The following is a 21958-nucleotide window of genomic DNA, read 5'->3' on the forward strand; positions in this document are numbered from 1 at the left end:
TGGAAAAGCATTACATATATATATTTGTATATTAAGTACATATGTTACAAAGTAAAGTACATTAAGGATTGCTTGGCATGCTTTTGATAAGCATGAGACAAACCAAATCTCTGAGATAATGACTTGAAATAAAAGCATATCTCTGGAAGATCTCCACAAAGCACCCCAAAGCCTTGTGCACATAACATCTCTGAGGGTGATTCAGGCCACTACTTATACTAAGGAGATGGCTTTACATTCAGTCTAACTGTGAGGAAATTAGAAAGAATCTGCATTTCTGGAGATGGCATTTGTTCTTAATTAGCCTGTAAACACATCCCATTCTGTGCTTATTTGGTTGAAAGACCATCATGAGAGTGATTAAAACTATGATGTTTCTAATATGGGTGGAGGATCTGTAGAACAATTAATACTTCGTCTTCGTCTTCTTCCATCTTACTCTCACACCCCCTCCTCACGGAGTTTTTTTTTTTTTCCCCTTCTTAAATATGCTATCACAGAGGCGCAACCACCGTTGCTGATTGGCTCGGCCTTGGCCAGAGGCGGGTCCAGGCTGGAGCCAGGGAAGCTTCTAGTAGATTCTCACAGGAGCCACCCCTGTAGCCCCTCCCTCACTACACAAACCCAGCACAATGGCTTAGATAGCAATTTCAGTTTCTGTAAGTACATCATTAGCTATAATAACCCTCAAGATAAAGATATGCTGTTGTATTGGGTTTGCGTGGCAAGGTTTTGGTAGCGCGGGGGGGGCTACAGGGGTGGCTTCTGTGAGAAGCTGCTAGAAGCTTCCCCTATGTCCGATAAAGTTAATGCCAGCGGGTTCCAAGACGGACCCGCCGCTGGCCAAGGCCGAGCCAATCAGCAACAGTGGTAGCGCCTCTGTGGTAGCATATTGAAGAAAGGGAAAAGAAGTTACAGGGGAGTTGCAGTTGCAGCCAGAGAGAGAGGAGTGAGAAGATGTGAGAGGAACAACTCTGCAGACACCAAGGTCAGGGAAGAAGGAGGGGGAGGGGGTGCTCCAGGCACCGGAGCAGAGAGAGATTCCCCTGCAGCCTGTGGTGAAGACCATGGTGAGGCAGGCTGTCCGCCTGCAGCCCATGGAGGTCCATGGTGGAGCAGATATCCACCTGCAGCCCGTGGAGGACCCCACGCCAGAGCAGGGGGATGCCCGAAGGACGCTGTGACCCTGTGGGAAGCCCGCGCTGGAGCAGGCTCCTGGCAGGACCTGCGGACCTGCGGCCCCGTGGCGAGAGGAGCCCACGCTGAAGCAGGTTTGCTGGCAGGACTTGTGACCCCATGGGGGACCCACGCTGGAGCAGTCTGTTCCTGAAGGACTGCACCCCATGGAAGGGACCCATGCTGGAGCAGTTTGTGAAGAACTGTAGCCCGTGGGAAGGACTCACGTTGGAGAAGTTCGTGAAGGACTGTCTCCCGTGGGAGGGACCCCACACTGGAGCAGGGGAAGAGTGTGAGGAGTCCTCCTCCCCCTGAGGAGGAAGGAGCAGCAGAAACAACATGTGATGAACTGACCCAAACCCCCATTCCCCGTCCCCCTGCGCCGCTCGGGGGGAGGAGGTAGAGAAAATCAGGAGTAAAGTTAAGCCCGGGAAGAAGGGAGGGGTGGGGGGAAGGTGTTTTAAGATTTGGTTTTATTTCTCATTATCCTGCTCTAATTTGACTAGCAATAAATTAAACTAATTTTTCCCCAAGTGGAGTCTGTTTTGCCCGTGAAGGTAATTGGTGAGGGATCTCCCTGTCCTTATCTCGACCCACGAGCCTTTCGTTTTATTTTCTCCCCCTGTCCAGCTGAGGAGGGGGAGTGATAGAGTGGCTTTGGTGGGCACCTGGCATCCAGCCAGGGTCAACCCACCACAGCTGTAATTTGCTCACAAACAAAACATGCAAATAAACACAAAAGAGGACAAATACAGCTAGCAAAGAAAGTATGTGTGTGATGGGGGTCCGCTCTTAATGGGTAGTAAAATCATTGATAGTAACAGGTATCTTATTCAAATGAATCTATATTGATGGAATGTCTTCTTGCAAGAAGCATTCCAGCAAGACAAAAATGTTGCTTTGGCAGATGCTGTATAATAGTCCTTTTAGCATACATTTCAAGTACCTCAGCCCAAAGACTTTATCTTCTTACATTTGGAAACAGGATGCTGCTTTCTTATTGATCCTGGCTTCAGCAGTAACAAAAGCAAAGAGACTGAACTGACAAGGTGCAAAATAGAGGGAGGTTAGAGCTGGACTTGTGTCACTCCTAGGACTGCAAGTCCACAGGTCCCATGGCACTTTACTGGTTTGCAGTGGATTGCTGTTCAGTCTCCTCTACAACAGTGGGACTGTGAATGGTTGATTCTTCTTTCATTTCATAGGGTACTTATAGTAACTTTTTTCTACTTAGCACTTACTTAGGATCTGGACCATTTAGATAGTTTCCTACTTTTGTGCGTTATTGATACTTAAGGCTATGTGCAGTTGCATTAACTATAATTTTGTGACGAGGGACTATGCAGCACCTAGCACAGTCCCAGTCCGACTGATAGGCACTTCTACAATAACATAAATTATAATAAAAGGCCTGATTGAGGGAGCTCCCCAATTACTTCCCCTGACAGCACAGTAGTGAGGGACAGAGTGTAACTTACAGAGAAGATGGGGCTGATTTTCCCTTACTGTTAATGAAAATGGCAACAATCTACTAACCATTTTGCAGTTAAAAATGTGTTTTATCATAGCAACTTTAAGTTCTTGCTAAACATTTCTACTGTCTATTCAGAAATAAACTGTCTTTAGGCTTAAAAATGAAGTTTGGGGGGGGGGGGGTAAAAGAGGAGTAGTTTGAGAGACACAAAGGGTTAGCCATAAGGCAAGGCATTTCTTGTCTTGCACCAAATGATAATTCTAGCACAAGAATTATTAATGCAATGCTTCACTTGCTGGGCTAATGATATCCTGCCTGGTCTGGAGACAGCATGAAATGGTATTGTCTGTATTTTACTTCACACTAAGGTCAGCCAGAATATAATTATATCAGCGATATTTCCCTGTAGACTTCCAGCCTTTTATAGGATTGATGCTAAGGTTACTCAATAGTTTACCAAACTTTAAGTAGTTTTGTGTCTTCATTGTCCAAGTTCATTATGTATTACGGCCCTAAAGACACTCTGTGCTCCGTGACTGCTGCAAATGCCAAGGACCCAGTGACAACTGAGTGAAGACAGAGCATCTTGTCATTATGGTTTTAAATTGTGAAATTGTCTTGGAGAGTTTTTGGATTTGTTTCTGTTTGCTCACCTTTTTTTTTTTTTAAAGTGTTTTAATTGCCTGTTTTGCTTTTAATGTATTTGTCACGTTTCAAGGATTAATGACAATGCCTTGGGATGTGTCTCTATGAAATATGTCAAATAGCATTAATGCTGTGCTAACTGTAATGCAAATGATTCTCTCCCAGGGGACCTTGTAGAAGGATATTGCCTTAGATAGTGGAATCCATATGCTGCAGAAACTACGCCAAACAAACAAGGGCTGTGAGAGTTCTGGTTTGAATGAACTGGGTTGGAAGAGAAGAGCTCATGTTATTATAATTCAAAATTCAGAGAGCTTTAGTAGTATATAGGTAATAAATCAGACTTGTCTAGAGCATAGACATTTCAGCCTGTGCGTACACAAAGGTCATCACTGGGCAAACAAATAATTACTGTTCTTTAGAGTTAGATTCTGATCTTAGGGCATAAGACATGGTGAACAAATTTAGCAGCTTGAAACTGCTCAAAATGGTGAGTTACTATTCTGTTTTTCCATCTCTTTCCCTACGTTCACTTCTAATCCCCACCATGTGTTTCTTCTGCACATCCGGTGCTGACTTTGGCACACCTCAGTCTTCCCTGTGAGCTAGTTTAATTTATTACAATGACAGAAAATAAATCCAGAAAAAAATCTGTGTGGTTTTCTGCCATTTTAATGAGTTAGATCATCTCCCAGGAAGGTCTGGTGGGCAACAGAGCCAGGGAGAGAGTGGCAACGTACAGCCAGGGAGGATAGAGAGGGGAGAAAAGAGATGGGAAGTCTAAGAGGAGGGAGAGCAGTGGAGAGCCTTCTGCTTGCAGATCCAGCCAGCCACTGCATCTGCCCAAGTGCCAATGAACCATCACCTCACACAAACTCTTCTGGTTACTGCTCATCCTAGACTAGCAGTTATAGACCACCCCACTGCTCATTGCTTCACAGGACTCTCCTGGACATGATGGTGGCATCTAAATTCACCATCCTATCTAGTAATCAGTTGCCCAGACAGGCCTGATTTAGGTGTTCATTGAGGTTGAATATTTATTTATCATTTCTACCATTATAGTACTTGCCTCCCTGAGACATCCCACTTTCATGCTGAAAAAATTGCTAAGGTTTAAACCATCAGTCTTTGGAAATGACTGCAACCAAAGTATGGATAGTAAATATGAGTGAGATATTCAACGGCCTTCATCACTGAGGGTTGGGAGCAGGCTTAGGTCCACCATGAGTCCTTCTCAATGTGAAAATCATGCCCACAGAGCTCACAGGGGCCAGGGCTTCTGCACAAGCTCTTCTGAGAGCTCACCTGCCAGCTGTGTGCAGAAGCAGAGGTACTGTGTCTACAACAGATCTATACGCTCTCACATGCCTGCCCAGGAAGAGAGAGGCTCACACATACATAAAATAGGTGTATTTCATGAACCAGAGAGCTGGTCTCAAGATTTTAGCACTTTAAATAAGCTAACAGAGTCACATGAAACAGGCTAAAGTGGAAGTATTATCACATTTGTGTTAACAGTGACACAAAACCACACATAGTGTATAAAGGATTGTATCAGAGGTTAAATCACATGGAGGATTGCAAAGCCTGTTGCAAGCAATTGATTCTCAGAGCCAGACAAGGTCAATTTTTCACAAGTATCCAATGATTTCAGTTTTTGTTGGTTTTTTTTCTTGTATTCTTCTATATTGTTTAACTATGGATTTAATTCTTACAGTTTAATAAATTCATAAGCAGTTTTATATGACTGTCTGAGACAGCAATATCTAGAGCTGATGATCCAGAAGGTCTTTTTTAGTCTGACTTCTTGATGATTTTCAAAATATCATCTCTTTCTGATTGTTCTTTGTAGAGTGAATAGAATGTCAAACATCAGCCATTAGCAACCTTGCCCATGCTTTTATATTTCTGGTTCTTTCCGAGTCAGTGGTGTATGTGCATTATATATTTTAGAATTATTATTGTAACTCATTAGAAAGCTAAAATGCTTCAAGCAGCAAACTTTGAACAAAAATCTTTCATCAAAATCCATCAGTCTCCCTCTGAAAATTTCCAAGCATCTTGAAATTAAAACCTAAAAAATGTTTTTCAGTAAGCAGAAGAAAGATTCCTCTCCTATAAAGGAGAGTTAGGGAAGAAAATGAAGGCAGGACTTCAAAGAAACAGATCTTGTTAGGATGTCTTTTTGAACTACAACATTTTTAGGACCATCTGAAATTCATTAAAATTTTGTCAGCTTACTCAAGAAGTCAGTAATTAACCTTAACTGCTACTGTGAAACTTTCTGGAATGAGCTTTCATAGATATCTTCCAGCTGGAACCAAAGTTTAACAAATAAAGCAAGCTTTTGAAAACTTTCAGAGAGACAATGGAGATGCACAGCATTGTGCTATTAGCACAGAAATGACATAGGGTTGACTTTTTCCCTCCCTGATTCTGGGCTGGCTACACATACAACAAACATCAGACTGCAATAAATGAAAACACATACCAGTAATAACAAAGGGCTGATATAGTTGCAGACATTCACCTGAGCTCCAGAGAAATGTAGGTGTGCTCAGTAACATTTGTTACTACTTCTACAACAAGCATATAAGGCCTTAAAATTGGCGTGATATCCTTTTGCGCGTTATTCTGGCTTCTGCCTGTACTCGCAGTTCAGTTCAAAGGAGCAGCACTGAAGCATAGGGTCAAAGTACTCCCTTAATTTTTTTTATTATTATTATTTTTTGTAGATGGATAGATATCTCCTTCTGTGCCAGTATTAATGATGTACTTTGTTATTTCCAGATATAAAACTCTCAGACAATTTCTGCCTATCAAGTCATGCAATTACCAGTATGTACCAATTTTGATTAGTATGGAAAAAATTTGGAGTTGTCCTTACATAAAATGTAAATTTGAAATATTTTTATCTGGTAGTGGAGACCATATCACTAAATATCTTTGAAAGAATCTGCATTTCTGGAGATGGCATTTGTTCTTAATTAGCCTGTAAACACATCCCATTCTGTGCTTATTTGGTTGAAAGACCATCATGAGAGTGATTAAAACTATGATGTTTCTAATATGGGTGGAGGATCTGTAGAACAATTAATAGCTAGGAAAAAGTATTCAGCAAACAGCAATGTCCAGACTTTTTAGAGCTAGCAAATGGCTTTGAGATTTTTTTAAATGATTAAAAAAAAAAAAAAAGAGATAAATACTGATCATTCCAAGGAGAGAATGTAAAATGTAAGGCTTGTGATAACATTAGCATACAGGAACCCCAACAGACAATGAAGCCTTCTGTTTTCTCCTTTGTGTGGTCTCATGGCAAGAGAGGTACACACCTCTGCCCATCTATTGGTGACTATATATTGTGTCTTCTGAGGCAGTAATGAAGCTGGGGCAGGGAAATACTGCCACATACAAAATGCATCAGCCATGAGAAAGGTACCTTGAGAAAGGTTTGTGGTCAGCTTTGACTGAAGTCAATAACAAACTTGTAAAATAGTTGAAAGACTCAGCAGAAAGAGTCAATTACCAATATTGTTGCTCCGAGGGTTACCACATTTTATTCTGATGTTAAGTTACAGTAAGACAAAATAAGTAGGCTTGGACTTGTCACAGTTTTGTGACCTTTTTACAGTGCAGCATTCCCTCAGGCATTTTTCCCTTCTCAAGCGGCCACTCTTTAGGCTACATCTCCCCCTAACATATGTTCAAGCACAACTGAAAGACATTTCTAATTTACAGCAATTAGTTAACAAGTACTAACATGATAATAAGCATATTAATACAGATGAAACCTCAGCCTCCAGTAGCTAAAGACTATCTCCACAGTGAAACATGATATTTGATAATTTTTCAATACTATCCTCTCTTTCCCCCCCATTTATTTGCATAGCATCCACATCTCTCAAGAGTTCTTGGCCTATGTTATATTAAAATTATATTCAAGACCATAAGTTTTAAGAAGTTAAAATCTTTTCCAGCATGTTGAATTTTTCACTTTTTAGTTTCACTGAAAGTTGCCTGCCTCTCATTGTAGGTGAAAGGGAGAGAAGGTATTTGTTGACTTACATCTGCTATTTCATTTCTCACCATACATGCTTTAATAAAGACTTGTTCTTACTCAAGCCTTCTTTTTCAGGTAAAAGGTTTTGAATTTCTCACATTCACTTTACACAAAGACTCTTCCTTGCCTCTAATAATTTTTATTGCACTACTCTGATGCTCCTAGCCCTGTAATAGCCTCTCAGCAAAGAGTGCAAATTATTAATTTCTCTTATAAGCACAGAGTCTACATCCTTTTTCTTATGCATCTGAACATGTTAATTCCTACTGGCTTACTCCCAAGCTGACCCAGCCATAGCAAATATGTAAAGCAGCCTTAAAACAGCTTGAGGGATTATACTGTAGCTAGAGATTGGTAACATGGATCATGAACTCCCTGTGTTTCTCCCCCAGCAACAGACCTCCCTGGGTTCAACCTTCAGCAGCTGGTTAAACCAGCCTCCCTCCCCTCTTTTGGGTGTTGCTGAAGTGGTACAAAGCAGAGATTGGTGCACTTGTGTCTGGCCTTAATCTTTTCAGCTAAGTTAAGCTGCCTCGTATACAAGTTTTTGTCCTTAAGACTCAGATATTGAGATTTATCATCCTCGGGCAGATTAAAAGAGGCCTCTGAACAAGTTTAAACATAATAAACAACTTCACTATAGATTAGATGCTTCCCCTGGATCACACTTTGTTCTTCTGAATTCAAGCTGATATTTAAGTGAAGTGCTTCTTACACCTCTGCCTGCAAAGATAACTTTTACATTATAAATCAGTGCACCACTATCTCATAGGCTGTGCAGCCAGACAAGCAAACAATATAACGCAGACAAATATATGGTTTTCCTTTATTTGCTGTGCATCCATTGAGCTGTCCTCCTGTTGTGCCTCAGAATGAGAGCACTAACCTTATTCTTTATGTTAACAAAAGAGCATTAAGGAAAATTCATGCAACAAAAGTTTACTAGGGATTTAGTAGCTGTTATTTTGACTAAGCACAACACTTAAAGGACCCATTGCAGTTAAGGATGTTAATTTATATAGGAGATATATGATACAGTTAATAATCTTTGAAGACATATTCAGTTACAGGCAGATACAGCAATCAAAGTTTTTGGAATCAGCTAACAAACTCTGTACCAGATTTTAAATATCTTAAAGGTGCACTGTGTTACAGGCAGTTTAAACTTTCTGTAAATCCAGCTCTTTTACAAGGCTTCAAAATCATCTGAGAACCATTCTCAAAGCTTGGAGCAGGCACTTCTCCCCAGTACCCTAGTTACAGATCTACCAAAAAAACCCACTTCTGATTCTCAGGGGGGGAATTTACCTTGACATTTGGCCAGTAAGCAAAGAAGCTTTGAGTCATGACTTTCTTACCAGAACTTCTCTCTTCTAAATTCCTCTTTCTCAGTCTGACAAGCCACTTTTATATGGACTGTTACCTCCCCTTCAGGCAGCCTCATGAAACTCATTAGGGCCACTTGCCCATTCCTCATCAGCCTCTCCTCCCCACCAAACACCTGTTTAGCTGAAGTTGACCCTCAGAACTGACCCATTAGTTAATAATAATTTCTGTGGGAGTGTTTCTGAGCTCAAAAGGAAGAGCTGTGCTGAAAGGGAAATAAGCCTTTAGAGCTGTATTTCAAAGCTCTCCATCCTCTAGGAGTGCATCTCTGCTCTCTCATACCCTGCACAACACCTTACATGTGGCTGTAAAGCACAGCTGGGAGAGCATACCCTGCTCTGAGGAGGCATGTTTTTGTTCACTCCACACAGATGTCACTGATTGCATTGAGAACAAGTGGAGAAGTTTGGGGTTTGAGATTAAAATCCAGAAATAATGGAAGGTCTTTTTCCTCCCCTCCTACACTTACAACATGAAACACAAATGATAACAACTTCCTGGAATTGTCCCCAAAGCAAATGCTGTTCAAGGTTGTCCAAGAATCATTATTACCACTTTTACAAGCTAATTTTTGTTGGTGTTAGCACAATATCTGAATGTCAAGAAATAAACAAGTAAATTCCCTGGATAAATAAGAGCAGGTTTTTCATAAAATTTCTGTGGAGATGTATGCATATTTCCAGAAATATCTTTGGTCTCTGATGTTGGATCATAACATTTTATTTAGTAAAAGCTGAGGCTTTTAAAGGACAGCAGGGAAAAGATCTTTAAGTATATTCTCATCTCTTATAGTTAAGAAATAATTATAAAATAATTTAATATATGTGCATGTGTGTATATATCATTATATGTATATGAAATGTTTCTGTGTATGTACTTAGGTCTATGCATGTGTAATATATTAGAAAATAATTGATGTCTGAAGTCTTTTTAACTAAAGTCTCACTCTCACTGCTACTGAGGTCAATGGTAAGTACCCAGTAATATCCCTGTCCTACAGAGGGGAAAGATTCTGGCTTTGCTGAGGTGCAGCATCCTGTGGAAAAGGATGGTCTACACGGCACCAGACCTGCTGGTGTTGGATGGAATTCATCTTTCTCAAAGGGAGAAGAGGGTCTCTGCTCATGAGCTAGCGGGGCTTGTTGACAGAGCTTTAAACTAGACTTGAAAGGGGAAGGGTATAATATCAGGCTCGCCTGTGACAAGCCATGGGATGACATGCAAAAGTTAGAGGGATGAAGTGCTAGCGAGGGCCCTCAGCCTGTTGCTCTGAGACATGCTGGGTACACTGGAGCATGCTTGAAGTCTTACAGAGAGGAGCCAGGGGCTCCTGAGGTAATAGGAGCCAACAGGGAAACACCAGTGAAATACATCAAAGGAATTAAGGGTGTTCCTCTAAAAAGGTGACACGGCCAACAGCTCAGCTGAAGTGCCTCCACACCAATGCACGCAGCATGGGCAACAAACAGGAGGAGCTGGAAGCCACTGTGCTGCTAGAAAGCTATGACCTAGTTGCCATTACTGAAACTTGGTGGGACGAATCCCACGACTGGAGTGCTGCTATTGATGGCTACAAGCTGTTCAGAAGGGACAGGCGAGGAAGGAGGGGCGGAGGGGTTGCCCTCTATGTCAAGAAATGGATAGACTGTGAAGAGCTGTCTCTGAAGAATAGCCACGAGCAGGTTGAAAGCTTATGGGTAAGAATTGGAGATGGAGGCAACAAAGGGAACCTTGTGGTTGGTGTTTACTACAGGCTGCTCGATCAAGGGGAGCCTATTGACAAAGTTTTCTTACTCCAGCTACAGGAGGCATCGCGCTCGCAGGCTCTCGTCCTGCTGGGGACTTCAACCACCCCGACATCTGCTGGAAAAGTAGCACGGTGAGCTGTAGGCAATCCAGGAGACTCCTGGAGTGCATTGAGGATAACTTCTTAAGCCAGGTAATAGACAGCCCTACCAGAGGGGATGCGTTACTGGACCTGACGGTCACCAATGCAAGTGAGCTAATCGGAGACATCAAGATTGGAGGCCAGCCTGGGCTGCAGGAAAAAACATATTCCAGAATAAACAGAAGATAACATTTGTAACTGCAGACTTGAGCTGACCTTCATCAGCAAAGCATTTGTACTTAGGGAAGGTTCGCAGCTGGTGAAAATAATAAAATGCAACAGTTGATTTTGATGAAGGAAGGCAAACTTACTTCACCTGGGGAAACAGGCTTTATCTTCAATAAATTTAGAACATGCAATTGTCCATTTCACTGCAAAGTCTTTTGTTCTTATAGTTTGTGTCTCACATCTGAATATTAAAGGCAAACCACACAATTCCATACAGGGTAAAGCATGCTGTACAAGTGACAGGTTTTTCTACTTTAAAGTGAGCTTATATTTTTCTTTCTAGAGAAGAGCCAGAGTGACAAGGGAAAGCATTCGTTTGTGGTAGTCCCAGAGCAAGATAAATGTAAATTCTTTATGATGCCTGAAGTGAGATGTGAGATAAAGTAAATAAATAACGAATAGAATAGAATAGAATAGTTCAGTTGGAAGGGACCTACAACAATCATCTAGTCCAACTGTGTGACTGGCTGACCAAAAGTTAAAGCATGTCATTAAGGGCGTTGTCCAAATGCCTCTTAAACACTGACAGGCTTGGGGCATCGACCACCTCTCTAGGAAGCCTGTTCCAGTGTTTGACCACCCTCTCGGTAAAGAAATGCTTCCTAATGTCAAGTCTGAGCCTCCCCTGACGCAGCTTTGAACCTTTCCCACGCGTCCTGTCACTGGATCCCAGGGAGAAGAGATCAGCACCTCCCTCTCCACTTCCCCTCCTCAGGAAGCTGTAGAGAGCAATGAGGTCGCCCCTCAGCCTCCTTTTCTCCAAACTAGACAACCCCAGAGTCCTCAGCCGCTCCTCACGGGACATGCCTTCCAGCCCTTTCACCAGCTTGGTCGCCCTCCTCTGGACGCATTCAAGGACCTTAACAGCCTTCTTAAATTGTGGGGCCCAGAACTGCACACAGTACTCAAGGTGAGGCCGCACCAAGGCTAAAGACAGCGGGATAATCACCTCTTTTGACCAGCTGGTTATGCTGTGCTTGCTGCACCCCAGGATGCGGTTTGCCCTCTTGGCTGCCAGGGCACACTGCTGACTCATATTGAGCCTGCTGTCAACCAGCACCCCAGATCCCTTTCTGCAGGGCTGCTCTCCAGCCACTCCTCTCCCAATCTATACTTGTGTCCGGCATTACTCCATCCCAGGTGCAGAATCCTGCACTTGAACTTGTTAAATTTCATCCCACTGACGATTGCCCAATGCTCCGATCTATCTAGATGCCTCTGCAAGGCCTCTTGTCCCTCGAGAGAGTCAACAGCACCTCCCAGTTTGGTATCATCAGCAAACTTGCTAATGGTGCATTCAACTCCTGCATCCAGATCATATTGATAAATATATTGAACAGAACCGGCCCGAGGATTGAGCCCTGAGGAACACCGCTGGTGACCGGTCGCCAGCCAGATGTAGCCCCATTCACTACAACCCTTTGAGCCCTGCCGTTCAGCCAGTTCTTCACCCAGCGCACCGTGAACCTGCTCATCCCACAGTTGGACAACTTGGCCAGAAGGATGCTGTGAGGGACAGTATCAAAAGCCTTACTAAAATCCAGAAAAACTACATCCACTAGGCAGGTGACCTTATCATAGAAGGAAATCAAATTAGTTAAACAGGACTTTTCCTTTGTGAACCCGTGTTGACTGTGCCTGATGATTGCATTGTTCTTGTCGTGGTTTAACCCCAGCCAGCAACTAAGCACCACGCAGCCGCTTCCCCCTCCTCCCTCCCAGTGGGATGGGGAGGAGGCAAAAAAAAAAAAAAAAAAAAAAAAAAAGGTAAAACTCGTGGGTTGAGATAAGAACAGTTTAATACCTAAAGTAAAATAAAATATACTACTAACTAAGAATAATAATAATATTATACTAATAATTGTAATGACAAGGAATATAACAAAAAAAGAGAAATAAAACCCAAGAAAAGACAAGTGATGCACAATGCAATTGCTCACCACCCGCTGACTGATGCCCGAGCAGCGATCCGCCCCTCCTGGCCAACTCCCCCCAGTTTATATACTGGGCATGACGTCCTATGGTATGGAATATCCCTTTGGCTAGTTCGGGTCAGCTGCCCCGGCTCTGCTCCCTCCCAGCTTCTTGCACACCTGCTTGCTGGCAGAGCATGGGAAACTGAAAAGTCCTTGGCTTAAGATAAGCGCTACTTAGCAACAACTAAAACATCAGCGTGTTATCAACAGTATTCTCACACTAAATCCAAAACCCAGCACTGTACCAGCTACTAAGAAGAAAGTTAACTCTGTCCCAGCCGAAACCAGGACAGTTCTTTAAATGCCTTTCAATGGTACCCAGTATGATCTTCTCCATAATTTTTCCAGGTACTGAGGTTAGACTAACAGGTCTGTAGTTTCCTGGGTCTTCCCTCACACCCTTCTTGTAAATTGGAATAACATTGGCTAGCTTTCTTGTTGTCTGACACAATACTGGCCAGTTTCAACTCTAATTGAGCTTTGGCCTTTCGTTTCTTCTCCCTGCATTTATGAACCACAGCTCTGTAATCTTCCTGCAAGCGAGCCTGACCTCGCTTCCAGAGATCATACAATTTCTTTTTCCTCCTGAGTTCCAAGAGGAGTTCCCTGTTCAGCCGTGATCATGCACTGGTGGAGTTCGCAGTCTTGAGGGATATGGGACAGCCGAAGAGTAAAGTCAGGACCCTGAATTTTAGGAAAGCAAACTTCCAGCTGTTCAAGGAGTTAGTCAGTGGGACCCCCTGGGAAACTGCCCTCAGGGACAAGGGAGCAGAACAGAGCTGGCAGATCTTTAAGGACGCTTTCCATAGAGCGCAAGAGCTCTCGATCCCCAGGCGTAAGAAATCAGGAAAGGAAGGCAAGAGACCGGCATGGATGAGTCGAGACCTGCTGGTCAAACTAAAGGGCATGAAGGAAATGCACAGGCAGTGGAAGCAGGGACAGGTATCCTGGGAAGAGTATAGGGACGCTGCCCGGTTGTGTAGGGATGGGGTCAGGAAGGCCAAGGCGCGGCTGGAGCTGAACTTGGCAAGGGACGCAAAGAATAATAAGAAGGGCTTCTATAGGTATGTCATCCAGAAAAGGAAGGTCAAAGAAAGTGTACCCCCGCTGATGAACACGACTGGCAAACTGGTAACAATGGACGAGGAGAAGGCCGAGGTACTCAACAACTTTTTTGCCTCAGTCTTCACTGGCAACCTCTCTTCCCACACCTCTCGAGTGGATGGACCGCAAGGCAGGGACTGGGGGAGCAAAGTCCCTCCCACTGTAAGAGAAGATCAGGTTCGAGACCCCCCGAGGAACCTGAACATACATAAGTCTATGGGACCCGCCGAGATGCATCCCAGAGTCCTGAGGGAATTGGCTGATGTAGTTGCCAAGCCACTCTCCATGATATTCGAAAAGTCATGGCAGTCAGGTAAAGTCCCCGGTGACTGGAAACAGGGAAACATTGCACCCATTTTTAAAAAGGGTAGAAAGGAGGACCCTGGGAACTACCGACCTGTCAGCCTCACCTCTGTGCCTGGGAAGATCATGGAACAGATCCTCCTAGAAGCTATGCTAAGGCACATGGAGGACAGGGAGGTGATTCGAGACAGCCAGCATGGCTTCACCAAGGGCAAGTCTTGCCTGACCAACCTAGTGGCCTTCTACGATGGAGTGACTACATCAGTGGACAAGGGAAGAGCTACGGATGTCATCTATCTGGACTCCTGTAAGGCCTTTGACATGGTCCCTCACAACATTCTTCTCTCTAAATTGGAGAGATATGGATTTGATGGGTGGACTGTTTGGTCGACAAGGAATTGGCTGGATGGTCGCATCCAGAGAGTAGTGGCCAACATCTCGATGTCCGGATGGAGATCAGTGACGAGTGGTGTCCCTCAGGGGTCCGTATTGGGACTAGTACTGTTTAATATCTTCATCAATGACATAGACAGTGGGATCGAGTGCACCCTCAGCAAGTTTGCAGATGACACCAAGCTGAGTGGTGTGGTTGACACGCCTGAGGGACAGGGATGCCATCCAGAGGGACCTGGACAAGCTCGAGAAGTGGGCCCATGTGAACCTCATGAGGTTCAGCAAGGCCAAGTGCAAGGTCCTGCACCTGGGTCAGGGCAACCCCCAGTATCAATACAGGCTGGGGGATGAAGGGGCTGAGAGCAGCCCTGCAGAGAAGGACTTGGGGGTGTTGGTGGATGAACAGCTGGACACGAGCCGGCAATGTGCGCTCGCAGCCCAGAAAGCCAACCATATCCTGGGCTGCATAACAAGAAGGGTGGCCAGCAGGTCGAGGGAGGTGATTCTGCCCCTCTACTCTGCTCTGGTGAGACCCCACCTGGAGTACTGCGTCCAGCTCTGGAGTCCTCAGTACAAGAAGAACATGGACCCGTTGGAGCGGGTCCAGAGGAGGGCCACAAAAATGATCAGAGGGCTGGAACCCCTCTCCTATGAGGACAGGCTGAGAGAGTTGGGGTTGTTCAGCCTGGAGAAGAGAAGGCTCCAGGGAGACCTCATTGCAGCCTTCCAATACTTAAAGGGGGCTTATAAGAAAGATGGGGACAGACTTTTTAGTAGGGCCTGTAGCGATAGGACAAGGGGTAATGGTTTTAAACTAAAAGAGGGCAGATTCAGACTAGAGATAAGGAAAAAATTTTTTACAATGAGGGTGGTGAGGCACTGGAACAGATTGCCCAGAGAGGTTGCAGATCCCCCATCCCTGGAAACATTCAAGGTCAGGTTGGACGGGGCTCTGAGCAACCTGATCTAGTTGAAGATGTCCCTGCTCATTGCAGGGGGGGTTGGACTAGACGACCTTTAAAGGTCCCTTCCAACCCAAGCCATTCTATGATTCTATGATTCAGCCAAGCTGGTCTTCTGCCCCGCTTGCTTGACTTACAACACAATGGGATTGCCTGCTCCTGTGCTTTTAAAAGGTGGTTCTTAAAAAATGACCAGCACTCGTGGACTCCTAAGGCCTCAAAGGCAGATTCCCAGGGTACTCTTCTAAGTAGCTCCCTGAATAGCTTAAAGTTTGCTCTCCTGAAATCCAGGGTAGCAACTCTACTGATCTTTTTTCTCATTACACCAAAAATTTTAAACTCAACCCTTTCATGATCACTGTGGCCAAGACAGCCACCTACCATCACATCCCTCACAAGTCCTTCTCTATTCACAAACAACAAGTCTAGGAGGGCATCTTTCCTAGTTGGCTCCCTGAGTACTTGTGACAAGAAGTTATCTTCCACAAACTTCAGGAATTTCCCAGACTTGCTCATCACAGCAGTATGGTATTCCCAATTGATGTTTGGGAAGTTGAAGTCTCCCATAAGGACAAGGGCTACCGATCCTAATGTATTAGGCTTATTTTTACTGGTTTTCAGATTAAACATGAGTGCCCCAGTTTTCTCCAATGGTTTCTTCTCTGACCTTCGACTTCACTGTAAACATATGTATTTTTTTTCCCGAATGTTAGATCTAAAGTAAAACTTGAAATGTATGAACAGCAAATATTTGTGAGAAGCAAATACGTGTTTTTGAAAGAAAATCAGACACCTTATATTTACCTAACGCACAGTTTGTGCACAGCTTTTTATTTATTCACGTACTCAGATACTTTCTAAATGCAACATACATGAAAATTTGAAAATGTACTGTACCATGTACATGTTGTACCAGTGCTTTTAACACTAACAGGTGCCAATCCTGGATGGGTCTTCTAAAATCGAATTACCTGCTTACCTTTGGAGACAGAAGGTGCTATAAAGCATGCATGTGTGTTTCTCCAGCTACCCAGAAGTCTTCTGGGAGGAGAACAACATCAAGTCACGTTCTAAGGAATGGTTGGTGAGAAGCAAAATCATTCACATATGCACTTGAAGCATAGCTGAGTAACGCATGGAGGGAATGTGATGGCAGAGATATACCTAGACAAGTGTGTAATTCTACATAAAAAGTGAGAAAATTGAGAGGGTAAGGTAGCCAACTGTTTGAATCTAACTTTACATTTGGAAGTATAAAAGAATTAACATTGTTAGTTATATTTAGACACTCAGCCCTGGGCTTCCAAGTTAGCAAATTTCAGCCATAATGTCTGGGCTTAGATTTAGACTGTGTCTAGCTATGAATCAGACAAGCTTTTGTGATTGTTTTTTTTAAATAAAAAGAAAAGAAAGAAAACATTGCTACTACTGCTAAGTATGTAACCATCCACGGGTATGCACCTGCATAGAGATATACACATATGACTGGGCAACATTTGCTTTTCTTTTGTTCAATAATAAATCTTTTTGGTTTAATGTGCTTTAGAATAATCCTGAAAATGCAAGTCAGAGACCTACATTACCCTGGGGAAGGATGGATGTTTAAAATGCCAACCTGTCAGTGCAAGGCAAGTTTGTAAGGTAGAGGCCATAACATTTATTTGGCCAACTAACATAATGGGAAAAGCAGACAACATTTGAACGCAGAATTCGTGAAGATCTGACCTTTTTTTCCAAGCATAAAATTAGTCAAATGCGTTTGTCTGAGAACACGACACCCAGGAAGATTAGAGATACAGTTATGTCTTTATACTTAGAGGCCTCTTATACAATCATAGCATCACAGAAATATGGCTGGGAGGAACCTCAGAAGATCACCCAGCCTATTTGCCTCCCCACTACAAGATCAGCTACACCTAAGCCATTTCAGACAAACATTTGCCCAGTCTCTTCTCAAAAACTCCAGAATCATCTGAAGGAAGATTAAGTCCAGTGCTTTGCAGTCTGCACTGGTACAAAAGTTTTCCTAACGACTAACTAAAATATTTTCTGCTGCAATTTAAGGGGAACGTGGTTAGAAGCTGGGCCTTTCCACCTGGAATGTGATGCAGACTACAATTCCGGACTGTGGTGGCTCAAATGCTTTTTGCGCATCTCCAGTGAAAATTTTGTTCTAGGCTTGTGTGTGCATATATTTGTGCATGAATAATGCAACAAAGGTTTAAGACAACAGTATCAAACAAAACAAGATCAATATAGGTTGTTTGTTATCAAAATAATACTAACAAGACAAGAATATTTAGTTGTTATACAACTGAAAAGAGAAGAAAATGGCTGTTACCTTGTAAAGGGACTTGCAGCTTTCTTGTATGCACCCCTTCTGGTGCTCAGCCCAAATTGCCACACAACCACCTCTGCAAGCTTGAGGCTAGCCAGTGAAATCCCTTCTGAGACTTACTGCTTTGGTGCAACAATGCCCCACAACTCTGTAATGTGTCTAAGTATAAGCATTAAAAAAAACCAAACCTAGGGAAATTTTAAAATTCTGTAAGACGCGGTTGCACTGCATAACAAGCGTGTCCCAGATTTGTAGCTACCTCTGCTGTACAGAGGTATGCTGCCCCTGTTCCCCTAGCAAGATGTAACAACAAAGAAAGATTTTAGTGGGGTTTCTTGTGGGAAAGGACCCAGGATCCTTCCCAGCTATCCAAGGTAAAGGTTAAATGCAACTGAGGAAGTGAGTGGGAAGCTCTTGATCCTTCTAGGTTTGTGATGGTAGTCATGCTTAAACTGTGATCTATTGAGTATTAGTGCCACCCTCCGAGCATTTGTCAGTGGTCTGAAGACTATTATCTGGTCTCTCTGTCCAATGCTAAGGAGCGGTAATAAAAAAATATTGCTCTTCTAATGTAACTTAACCTATATGAGCACTGCTCATGAGCATTGTAGAAGAGATGTTACGTGATCATCAGTACGAACCTATTCATGCCATCGTAAATAGAAAGGATGAGTGACTATGAAAATTTCTAATTCAGTATTGAGAAAAACACTCGGAGGCCCTCTTTAGTGTGAGTTTGAATAATTGATTTTTATTATTAAACTCTGGCATTGATTTCAGTGTGCTACATGTGAGGTCATATTTTGTGCTGCTTTTTACGGAAAAGAAGAGTCTGAATGCATGGAAAGAGTATGTAGTTGTGATAAAGGGGCTCTTCTCTTCCCATTGAGGACTGGCTATAGGAAGCAACAGTATCAAATGTATTTTATACACATTGTATAAGCTTTGTCATACAAAGAGGTTTGATAATTTTTTGATCATTTCCACTATATTTTAACAAGCAATTTCCTAAGTTAGTGACAGCTGTTTAATTTTCTTCTACCCATTTTCATTTTAAACAAATAGAAAGCTTTTTGTATTATAATCATTAGTTTCTTAGCAGGATGCAACAGCCTTTTTCATACGCATTGCTGTTTGCTCATATTTTCTGTTATTGTCATAGAGATTTAAGAACTGTACAAATAATATTGTTTTCAATTTATTAACCTAATTTACTGTTACTGTTTAGAGAGGTTTTACAGAGTTGTTTAGGAGAAAAGTTTTAGTTGAACTATACTGTCATCTTGTGGTGACCAATGTTTCTGGTTCAAATTCACACATGAAAGTTTTCTTTTCAAACTGAAGAATCTGGATACCATACAAATAAAGTTACGTTTCTTGTGGCTGCTTGGTAACAGATATTCAGTGTAGTTTCTTCCCCACTAATTCCAACCGAGGTGTCTACCTCTGCAAATCAAGATGATATCCAGAAACAAAGGCATCCAAACTGACCCTCATGAAAATTTTGCCCTTGAATTCCTCAGTTCTCCTGCAGCCTTCCTGAGACATTGTTACCTAGGTCGAAGTGTTCAATATCCAAGAGGACCTAAAAGCATTCCTTTGATCTAAGAGATCACATTTAGAAATAAAGACTTCAGCTTGTCTGCATCTCTGAAGATAATTGGTATCAAGCACCAACTAGTTTCTAGCATATATCAAGCTTGAATCTTCACCATTCCTACCCTTGTAGTCATCCTCACTTGCACAAAGGGCGTTCCACATGTGCACAAATATATGATGACATTAGACAGAAATTGCTTGGATATCAGTCTTGCATTTGCCACACACAAGTCCTTTCAGCAGTGTTCAAGTTTCATAGAACCAATACAACTACTCTATTTTGGAGCAAATCCCACCATAGTCACATCAGGGACTGTATGGCTGTACTGCACCCTGGCGATGGTGCTACGTAGTATGACACCAAACCTATGCAAAACAAATGCCACTGAGGTTATTTGGTGCTCATACCCACCTTCCTCTGTATTGCCTAGCCAGCCCTGGTTTTGGTCTCCCTGTCCCTGAGCTGGACTTATCTGTAAGGCTGCTCTGCTTTAGTTGTGGGGAGGGACTGGAAGTGGGCGATTCTCTTCTTCCCCATAAAAGTGCCAGGGCAGAGCAAGGAGGTCAGGAAGGTCTATGGGCCTTGGGTGGGACCAGCTTGAGGCAGAGGGGCTTGTACCCCAGAGGGATGGAAGAAAAAAACGGATGGGCATGTCCAGCGTTGCATTTTGCTTCAGTTTTTCAACCCCAACCAGATCGGAGGGGCTGCAGAACATGGTGTTAGGGGATACAGAAAGGCACCCACCTCCACAGTATTCAATAAACCCTGATCTAGATGCTTAATAGGATCACAGTGTTTGCTGGCACAACAAAGAGTTTCTCCCATCACTGGACCTGGCTGGACCAAAAGTGCTGTGCGGAAGCTGCAATGGGACACAGGCTGCAGTGACAGACTGCTGTTTCCTACATCGAAAAGACAGTCCTGAAATCCAGATGTGTCACCTTCTAAATCATTTGGACTACTTCCTATGCATCGAAGCAGAAGGGTGAATTAGCCAGTGCTGAATTTAGGCTGGTGCCATTCAGCAGCTGCCAGTACATGAGTCTGTGGGTTTTGAGGAGGCTGGAGTTCACTATTGGCAGTGAACTCTGTCCTCACCCGTGACCTGCACGGGGGCTAAGAGCTTCTGGGATTGTACTGGATCAGCCACAGCTCTGCCCATTCCCTACCCTAGAAGTATCCAGTGCTCCTGAATACTAAAGACGATTGCATGATGATATAAAAAAAAAAAAAAATCTTTCTTTCCTAACAGGTTTGAAGACATGTAAATGAACAAGATTATTTTTATCCCACAAAGGACAAGAATAATTCCTCTGGCAGCATATCCTTGCAGGCAGCCAAACCAACATACTTCCTTTGGAGGCTGTTGTCATGGCATCTGTCCAATGTCTTCACAGCATCTTCCAGATTTCTGAGATCTAACGAGAAAGAAAGAGGAAAGGAGGCACTAGTTAAAAGACACACGGCAAGGTTGCTGGGAGAAATATGACCCAGTCCAGCCTGTAGGATGTATTCATACTTTGAATTAATTGGGATTTTTTTTCTGTATGGCATTTCATCCATAGGACACTGAGTTTTCTCTTGATTTTTGGCAAGGAAGACAGAATTGCTATAAAAATATTTTCATTAAGTCAGTCAGGGCAAAATTAATTTTACCTAACTTCAGCCATCTATGCGCCTAGCCTAAGGGGGCTGTCTAGGCTCCTGTTAGAATTAATGGAAGGAGAAGGGTTCCTCCCAAGGATGGTTTATCCAGCCTACTTTAGACACCTAATTTAAGATGGGATGATTTACCCTTTGGAACCATTTATCTCTCTCCTTTAACTACAGCGGGACCATGGATGGACTAAATGCCTGGATTTTCAGATGAGGCAAAATGACTATGAGCAAAGACCTCTGCCTCAGGTGTTATTCCAGGGATAGAAATTGCCAATCAAAATGAAAGAGCTGAGTGAACAGCCTGGGCCACACATTTGTGCGTCTGAAAGCAATGCAGCTAAAGTCAAAATGGCTTTTTGCCCCATCCCTCAACCTTAGCAGAGGTCAAAAGCCTCCCAGCACATAAATTAGTGCCAAAGGAATTCAGTGAGAGGCCATGCTCAGGAAACAAGTGAGGATAAATTAATATTGAGACAACCGTACAAGGCTGGTTTGTCCAGGAGTGAAAATGCAGCAGTTGGACACGGCTTAATTGCTTTGGGGATTGTGCCATGGGATGATGCCTTTTTCTGGACAACGAGCTCCATGTTACAGGGGTTCAACTGTCCACACGTTCATTGTGGGAGGGTTCCTCACAGTTTGCTGGCTTGTGGCAGGCCCAGACAGCTGCATTTTGGAATAACTGCATTTTTAGTCAGCTTCAGTAAACCAGAAGCAGAAGGAATGAGATCTAGCCTGCCAGATAAATACATACTTTTATCAA

At 43.2% G+C, this 21958-nt stretch overlaps 1 pseudogene; it reads right to left on the reverse strand.

Moving 5' to 3' along the window:
• The window catches only part of LOC127027904 (complement component C7-like), a 34357-nt pseudogene extending 13151 nt beyond the window's left edge, over window positions 1-21206 (reverse strand).
• Window positions 21207-21958: the final 752 nt, after the last annotated feature.

The sequence above is a fragment of the Gymnogyps californianus genome, unplaced genomic scaffold, assembly GCF_018139145.2.
Source record: "Gymnogyps californianus isolate 813 unplaced genomic scaffold, ASM1813914v2 HiC_scaffold_104, whole genome shotgun sequence".
Taxonomy (NCBI): Eukaryota; Metazoa; Chordata; class Aves; order Accipitriformes; family Cathartidae; genus Gymnogyps; species Gymnogyps californianus.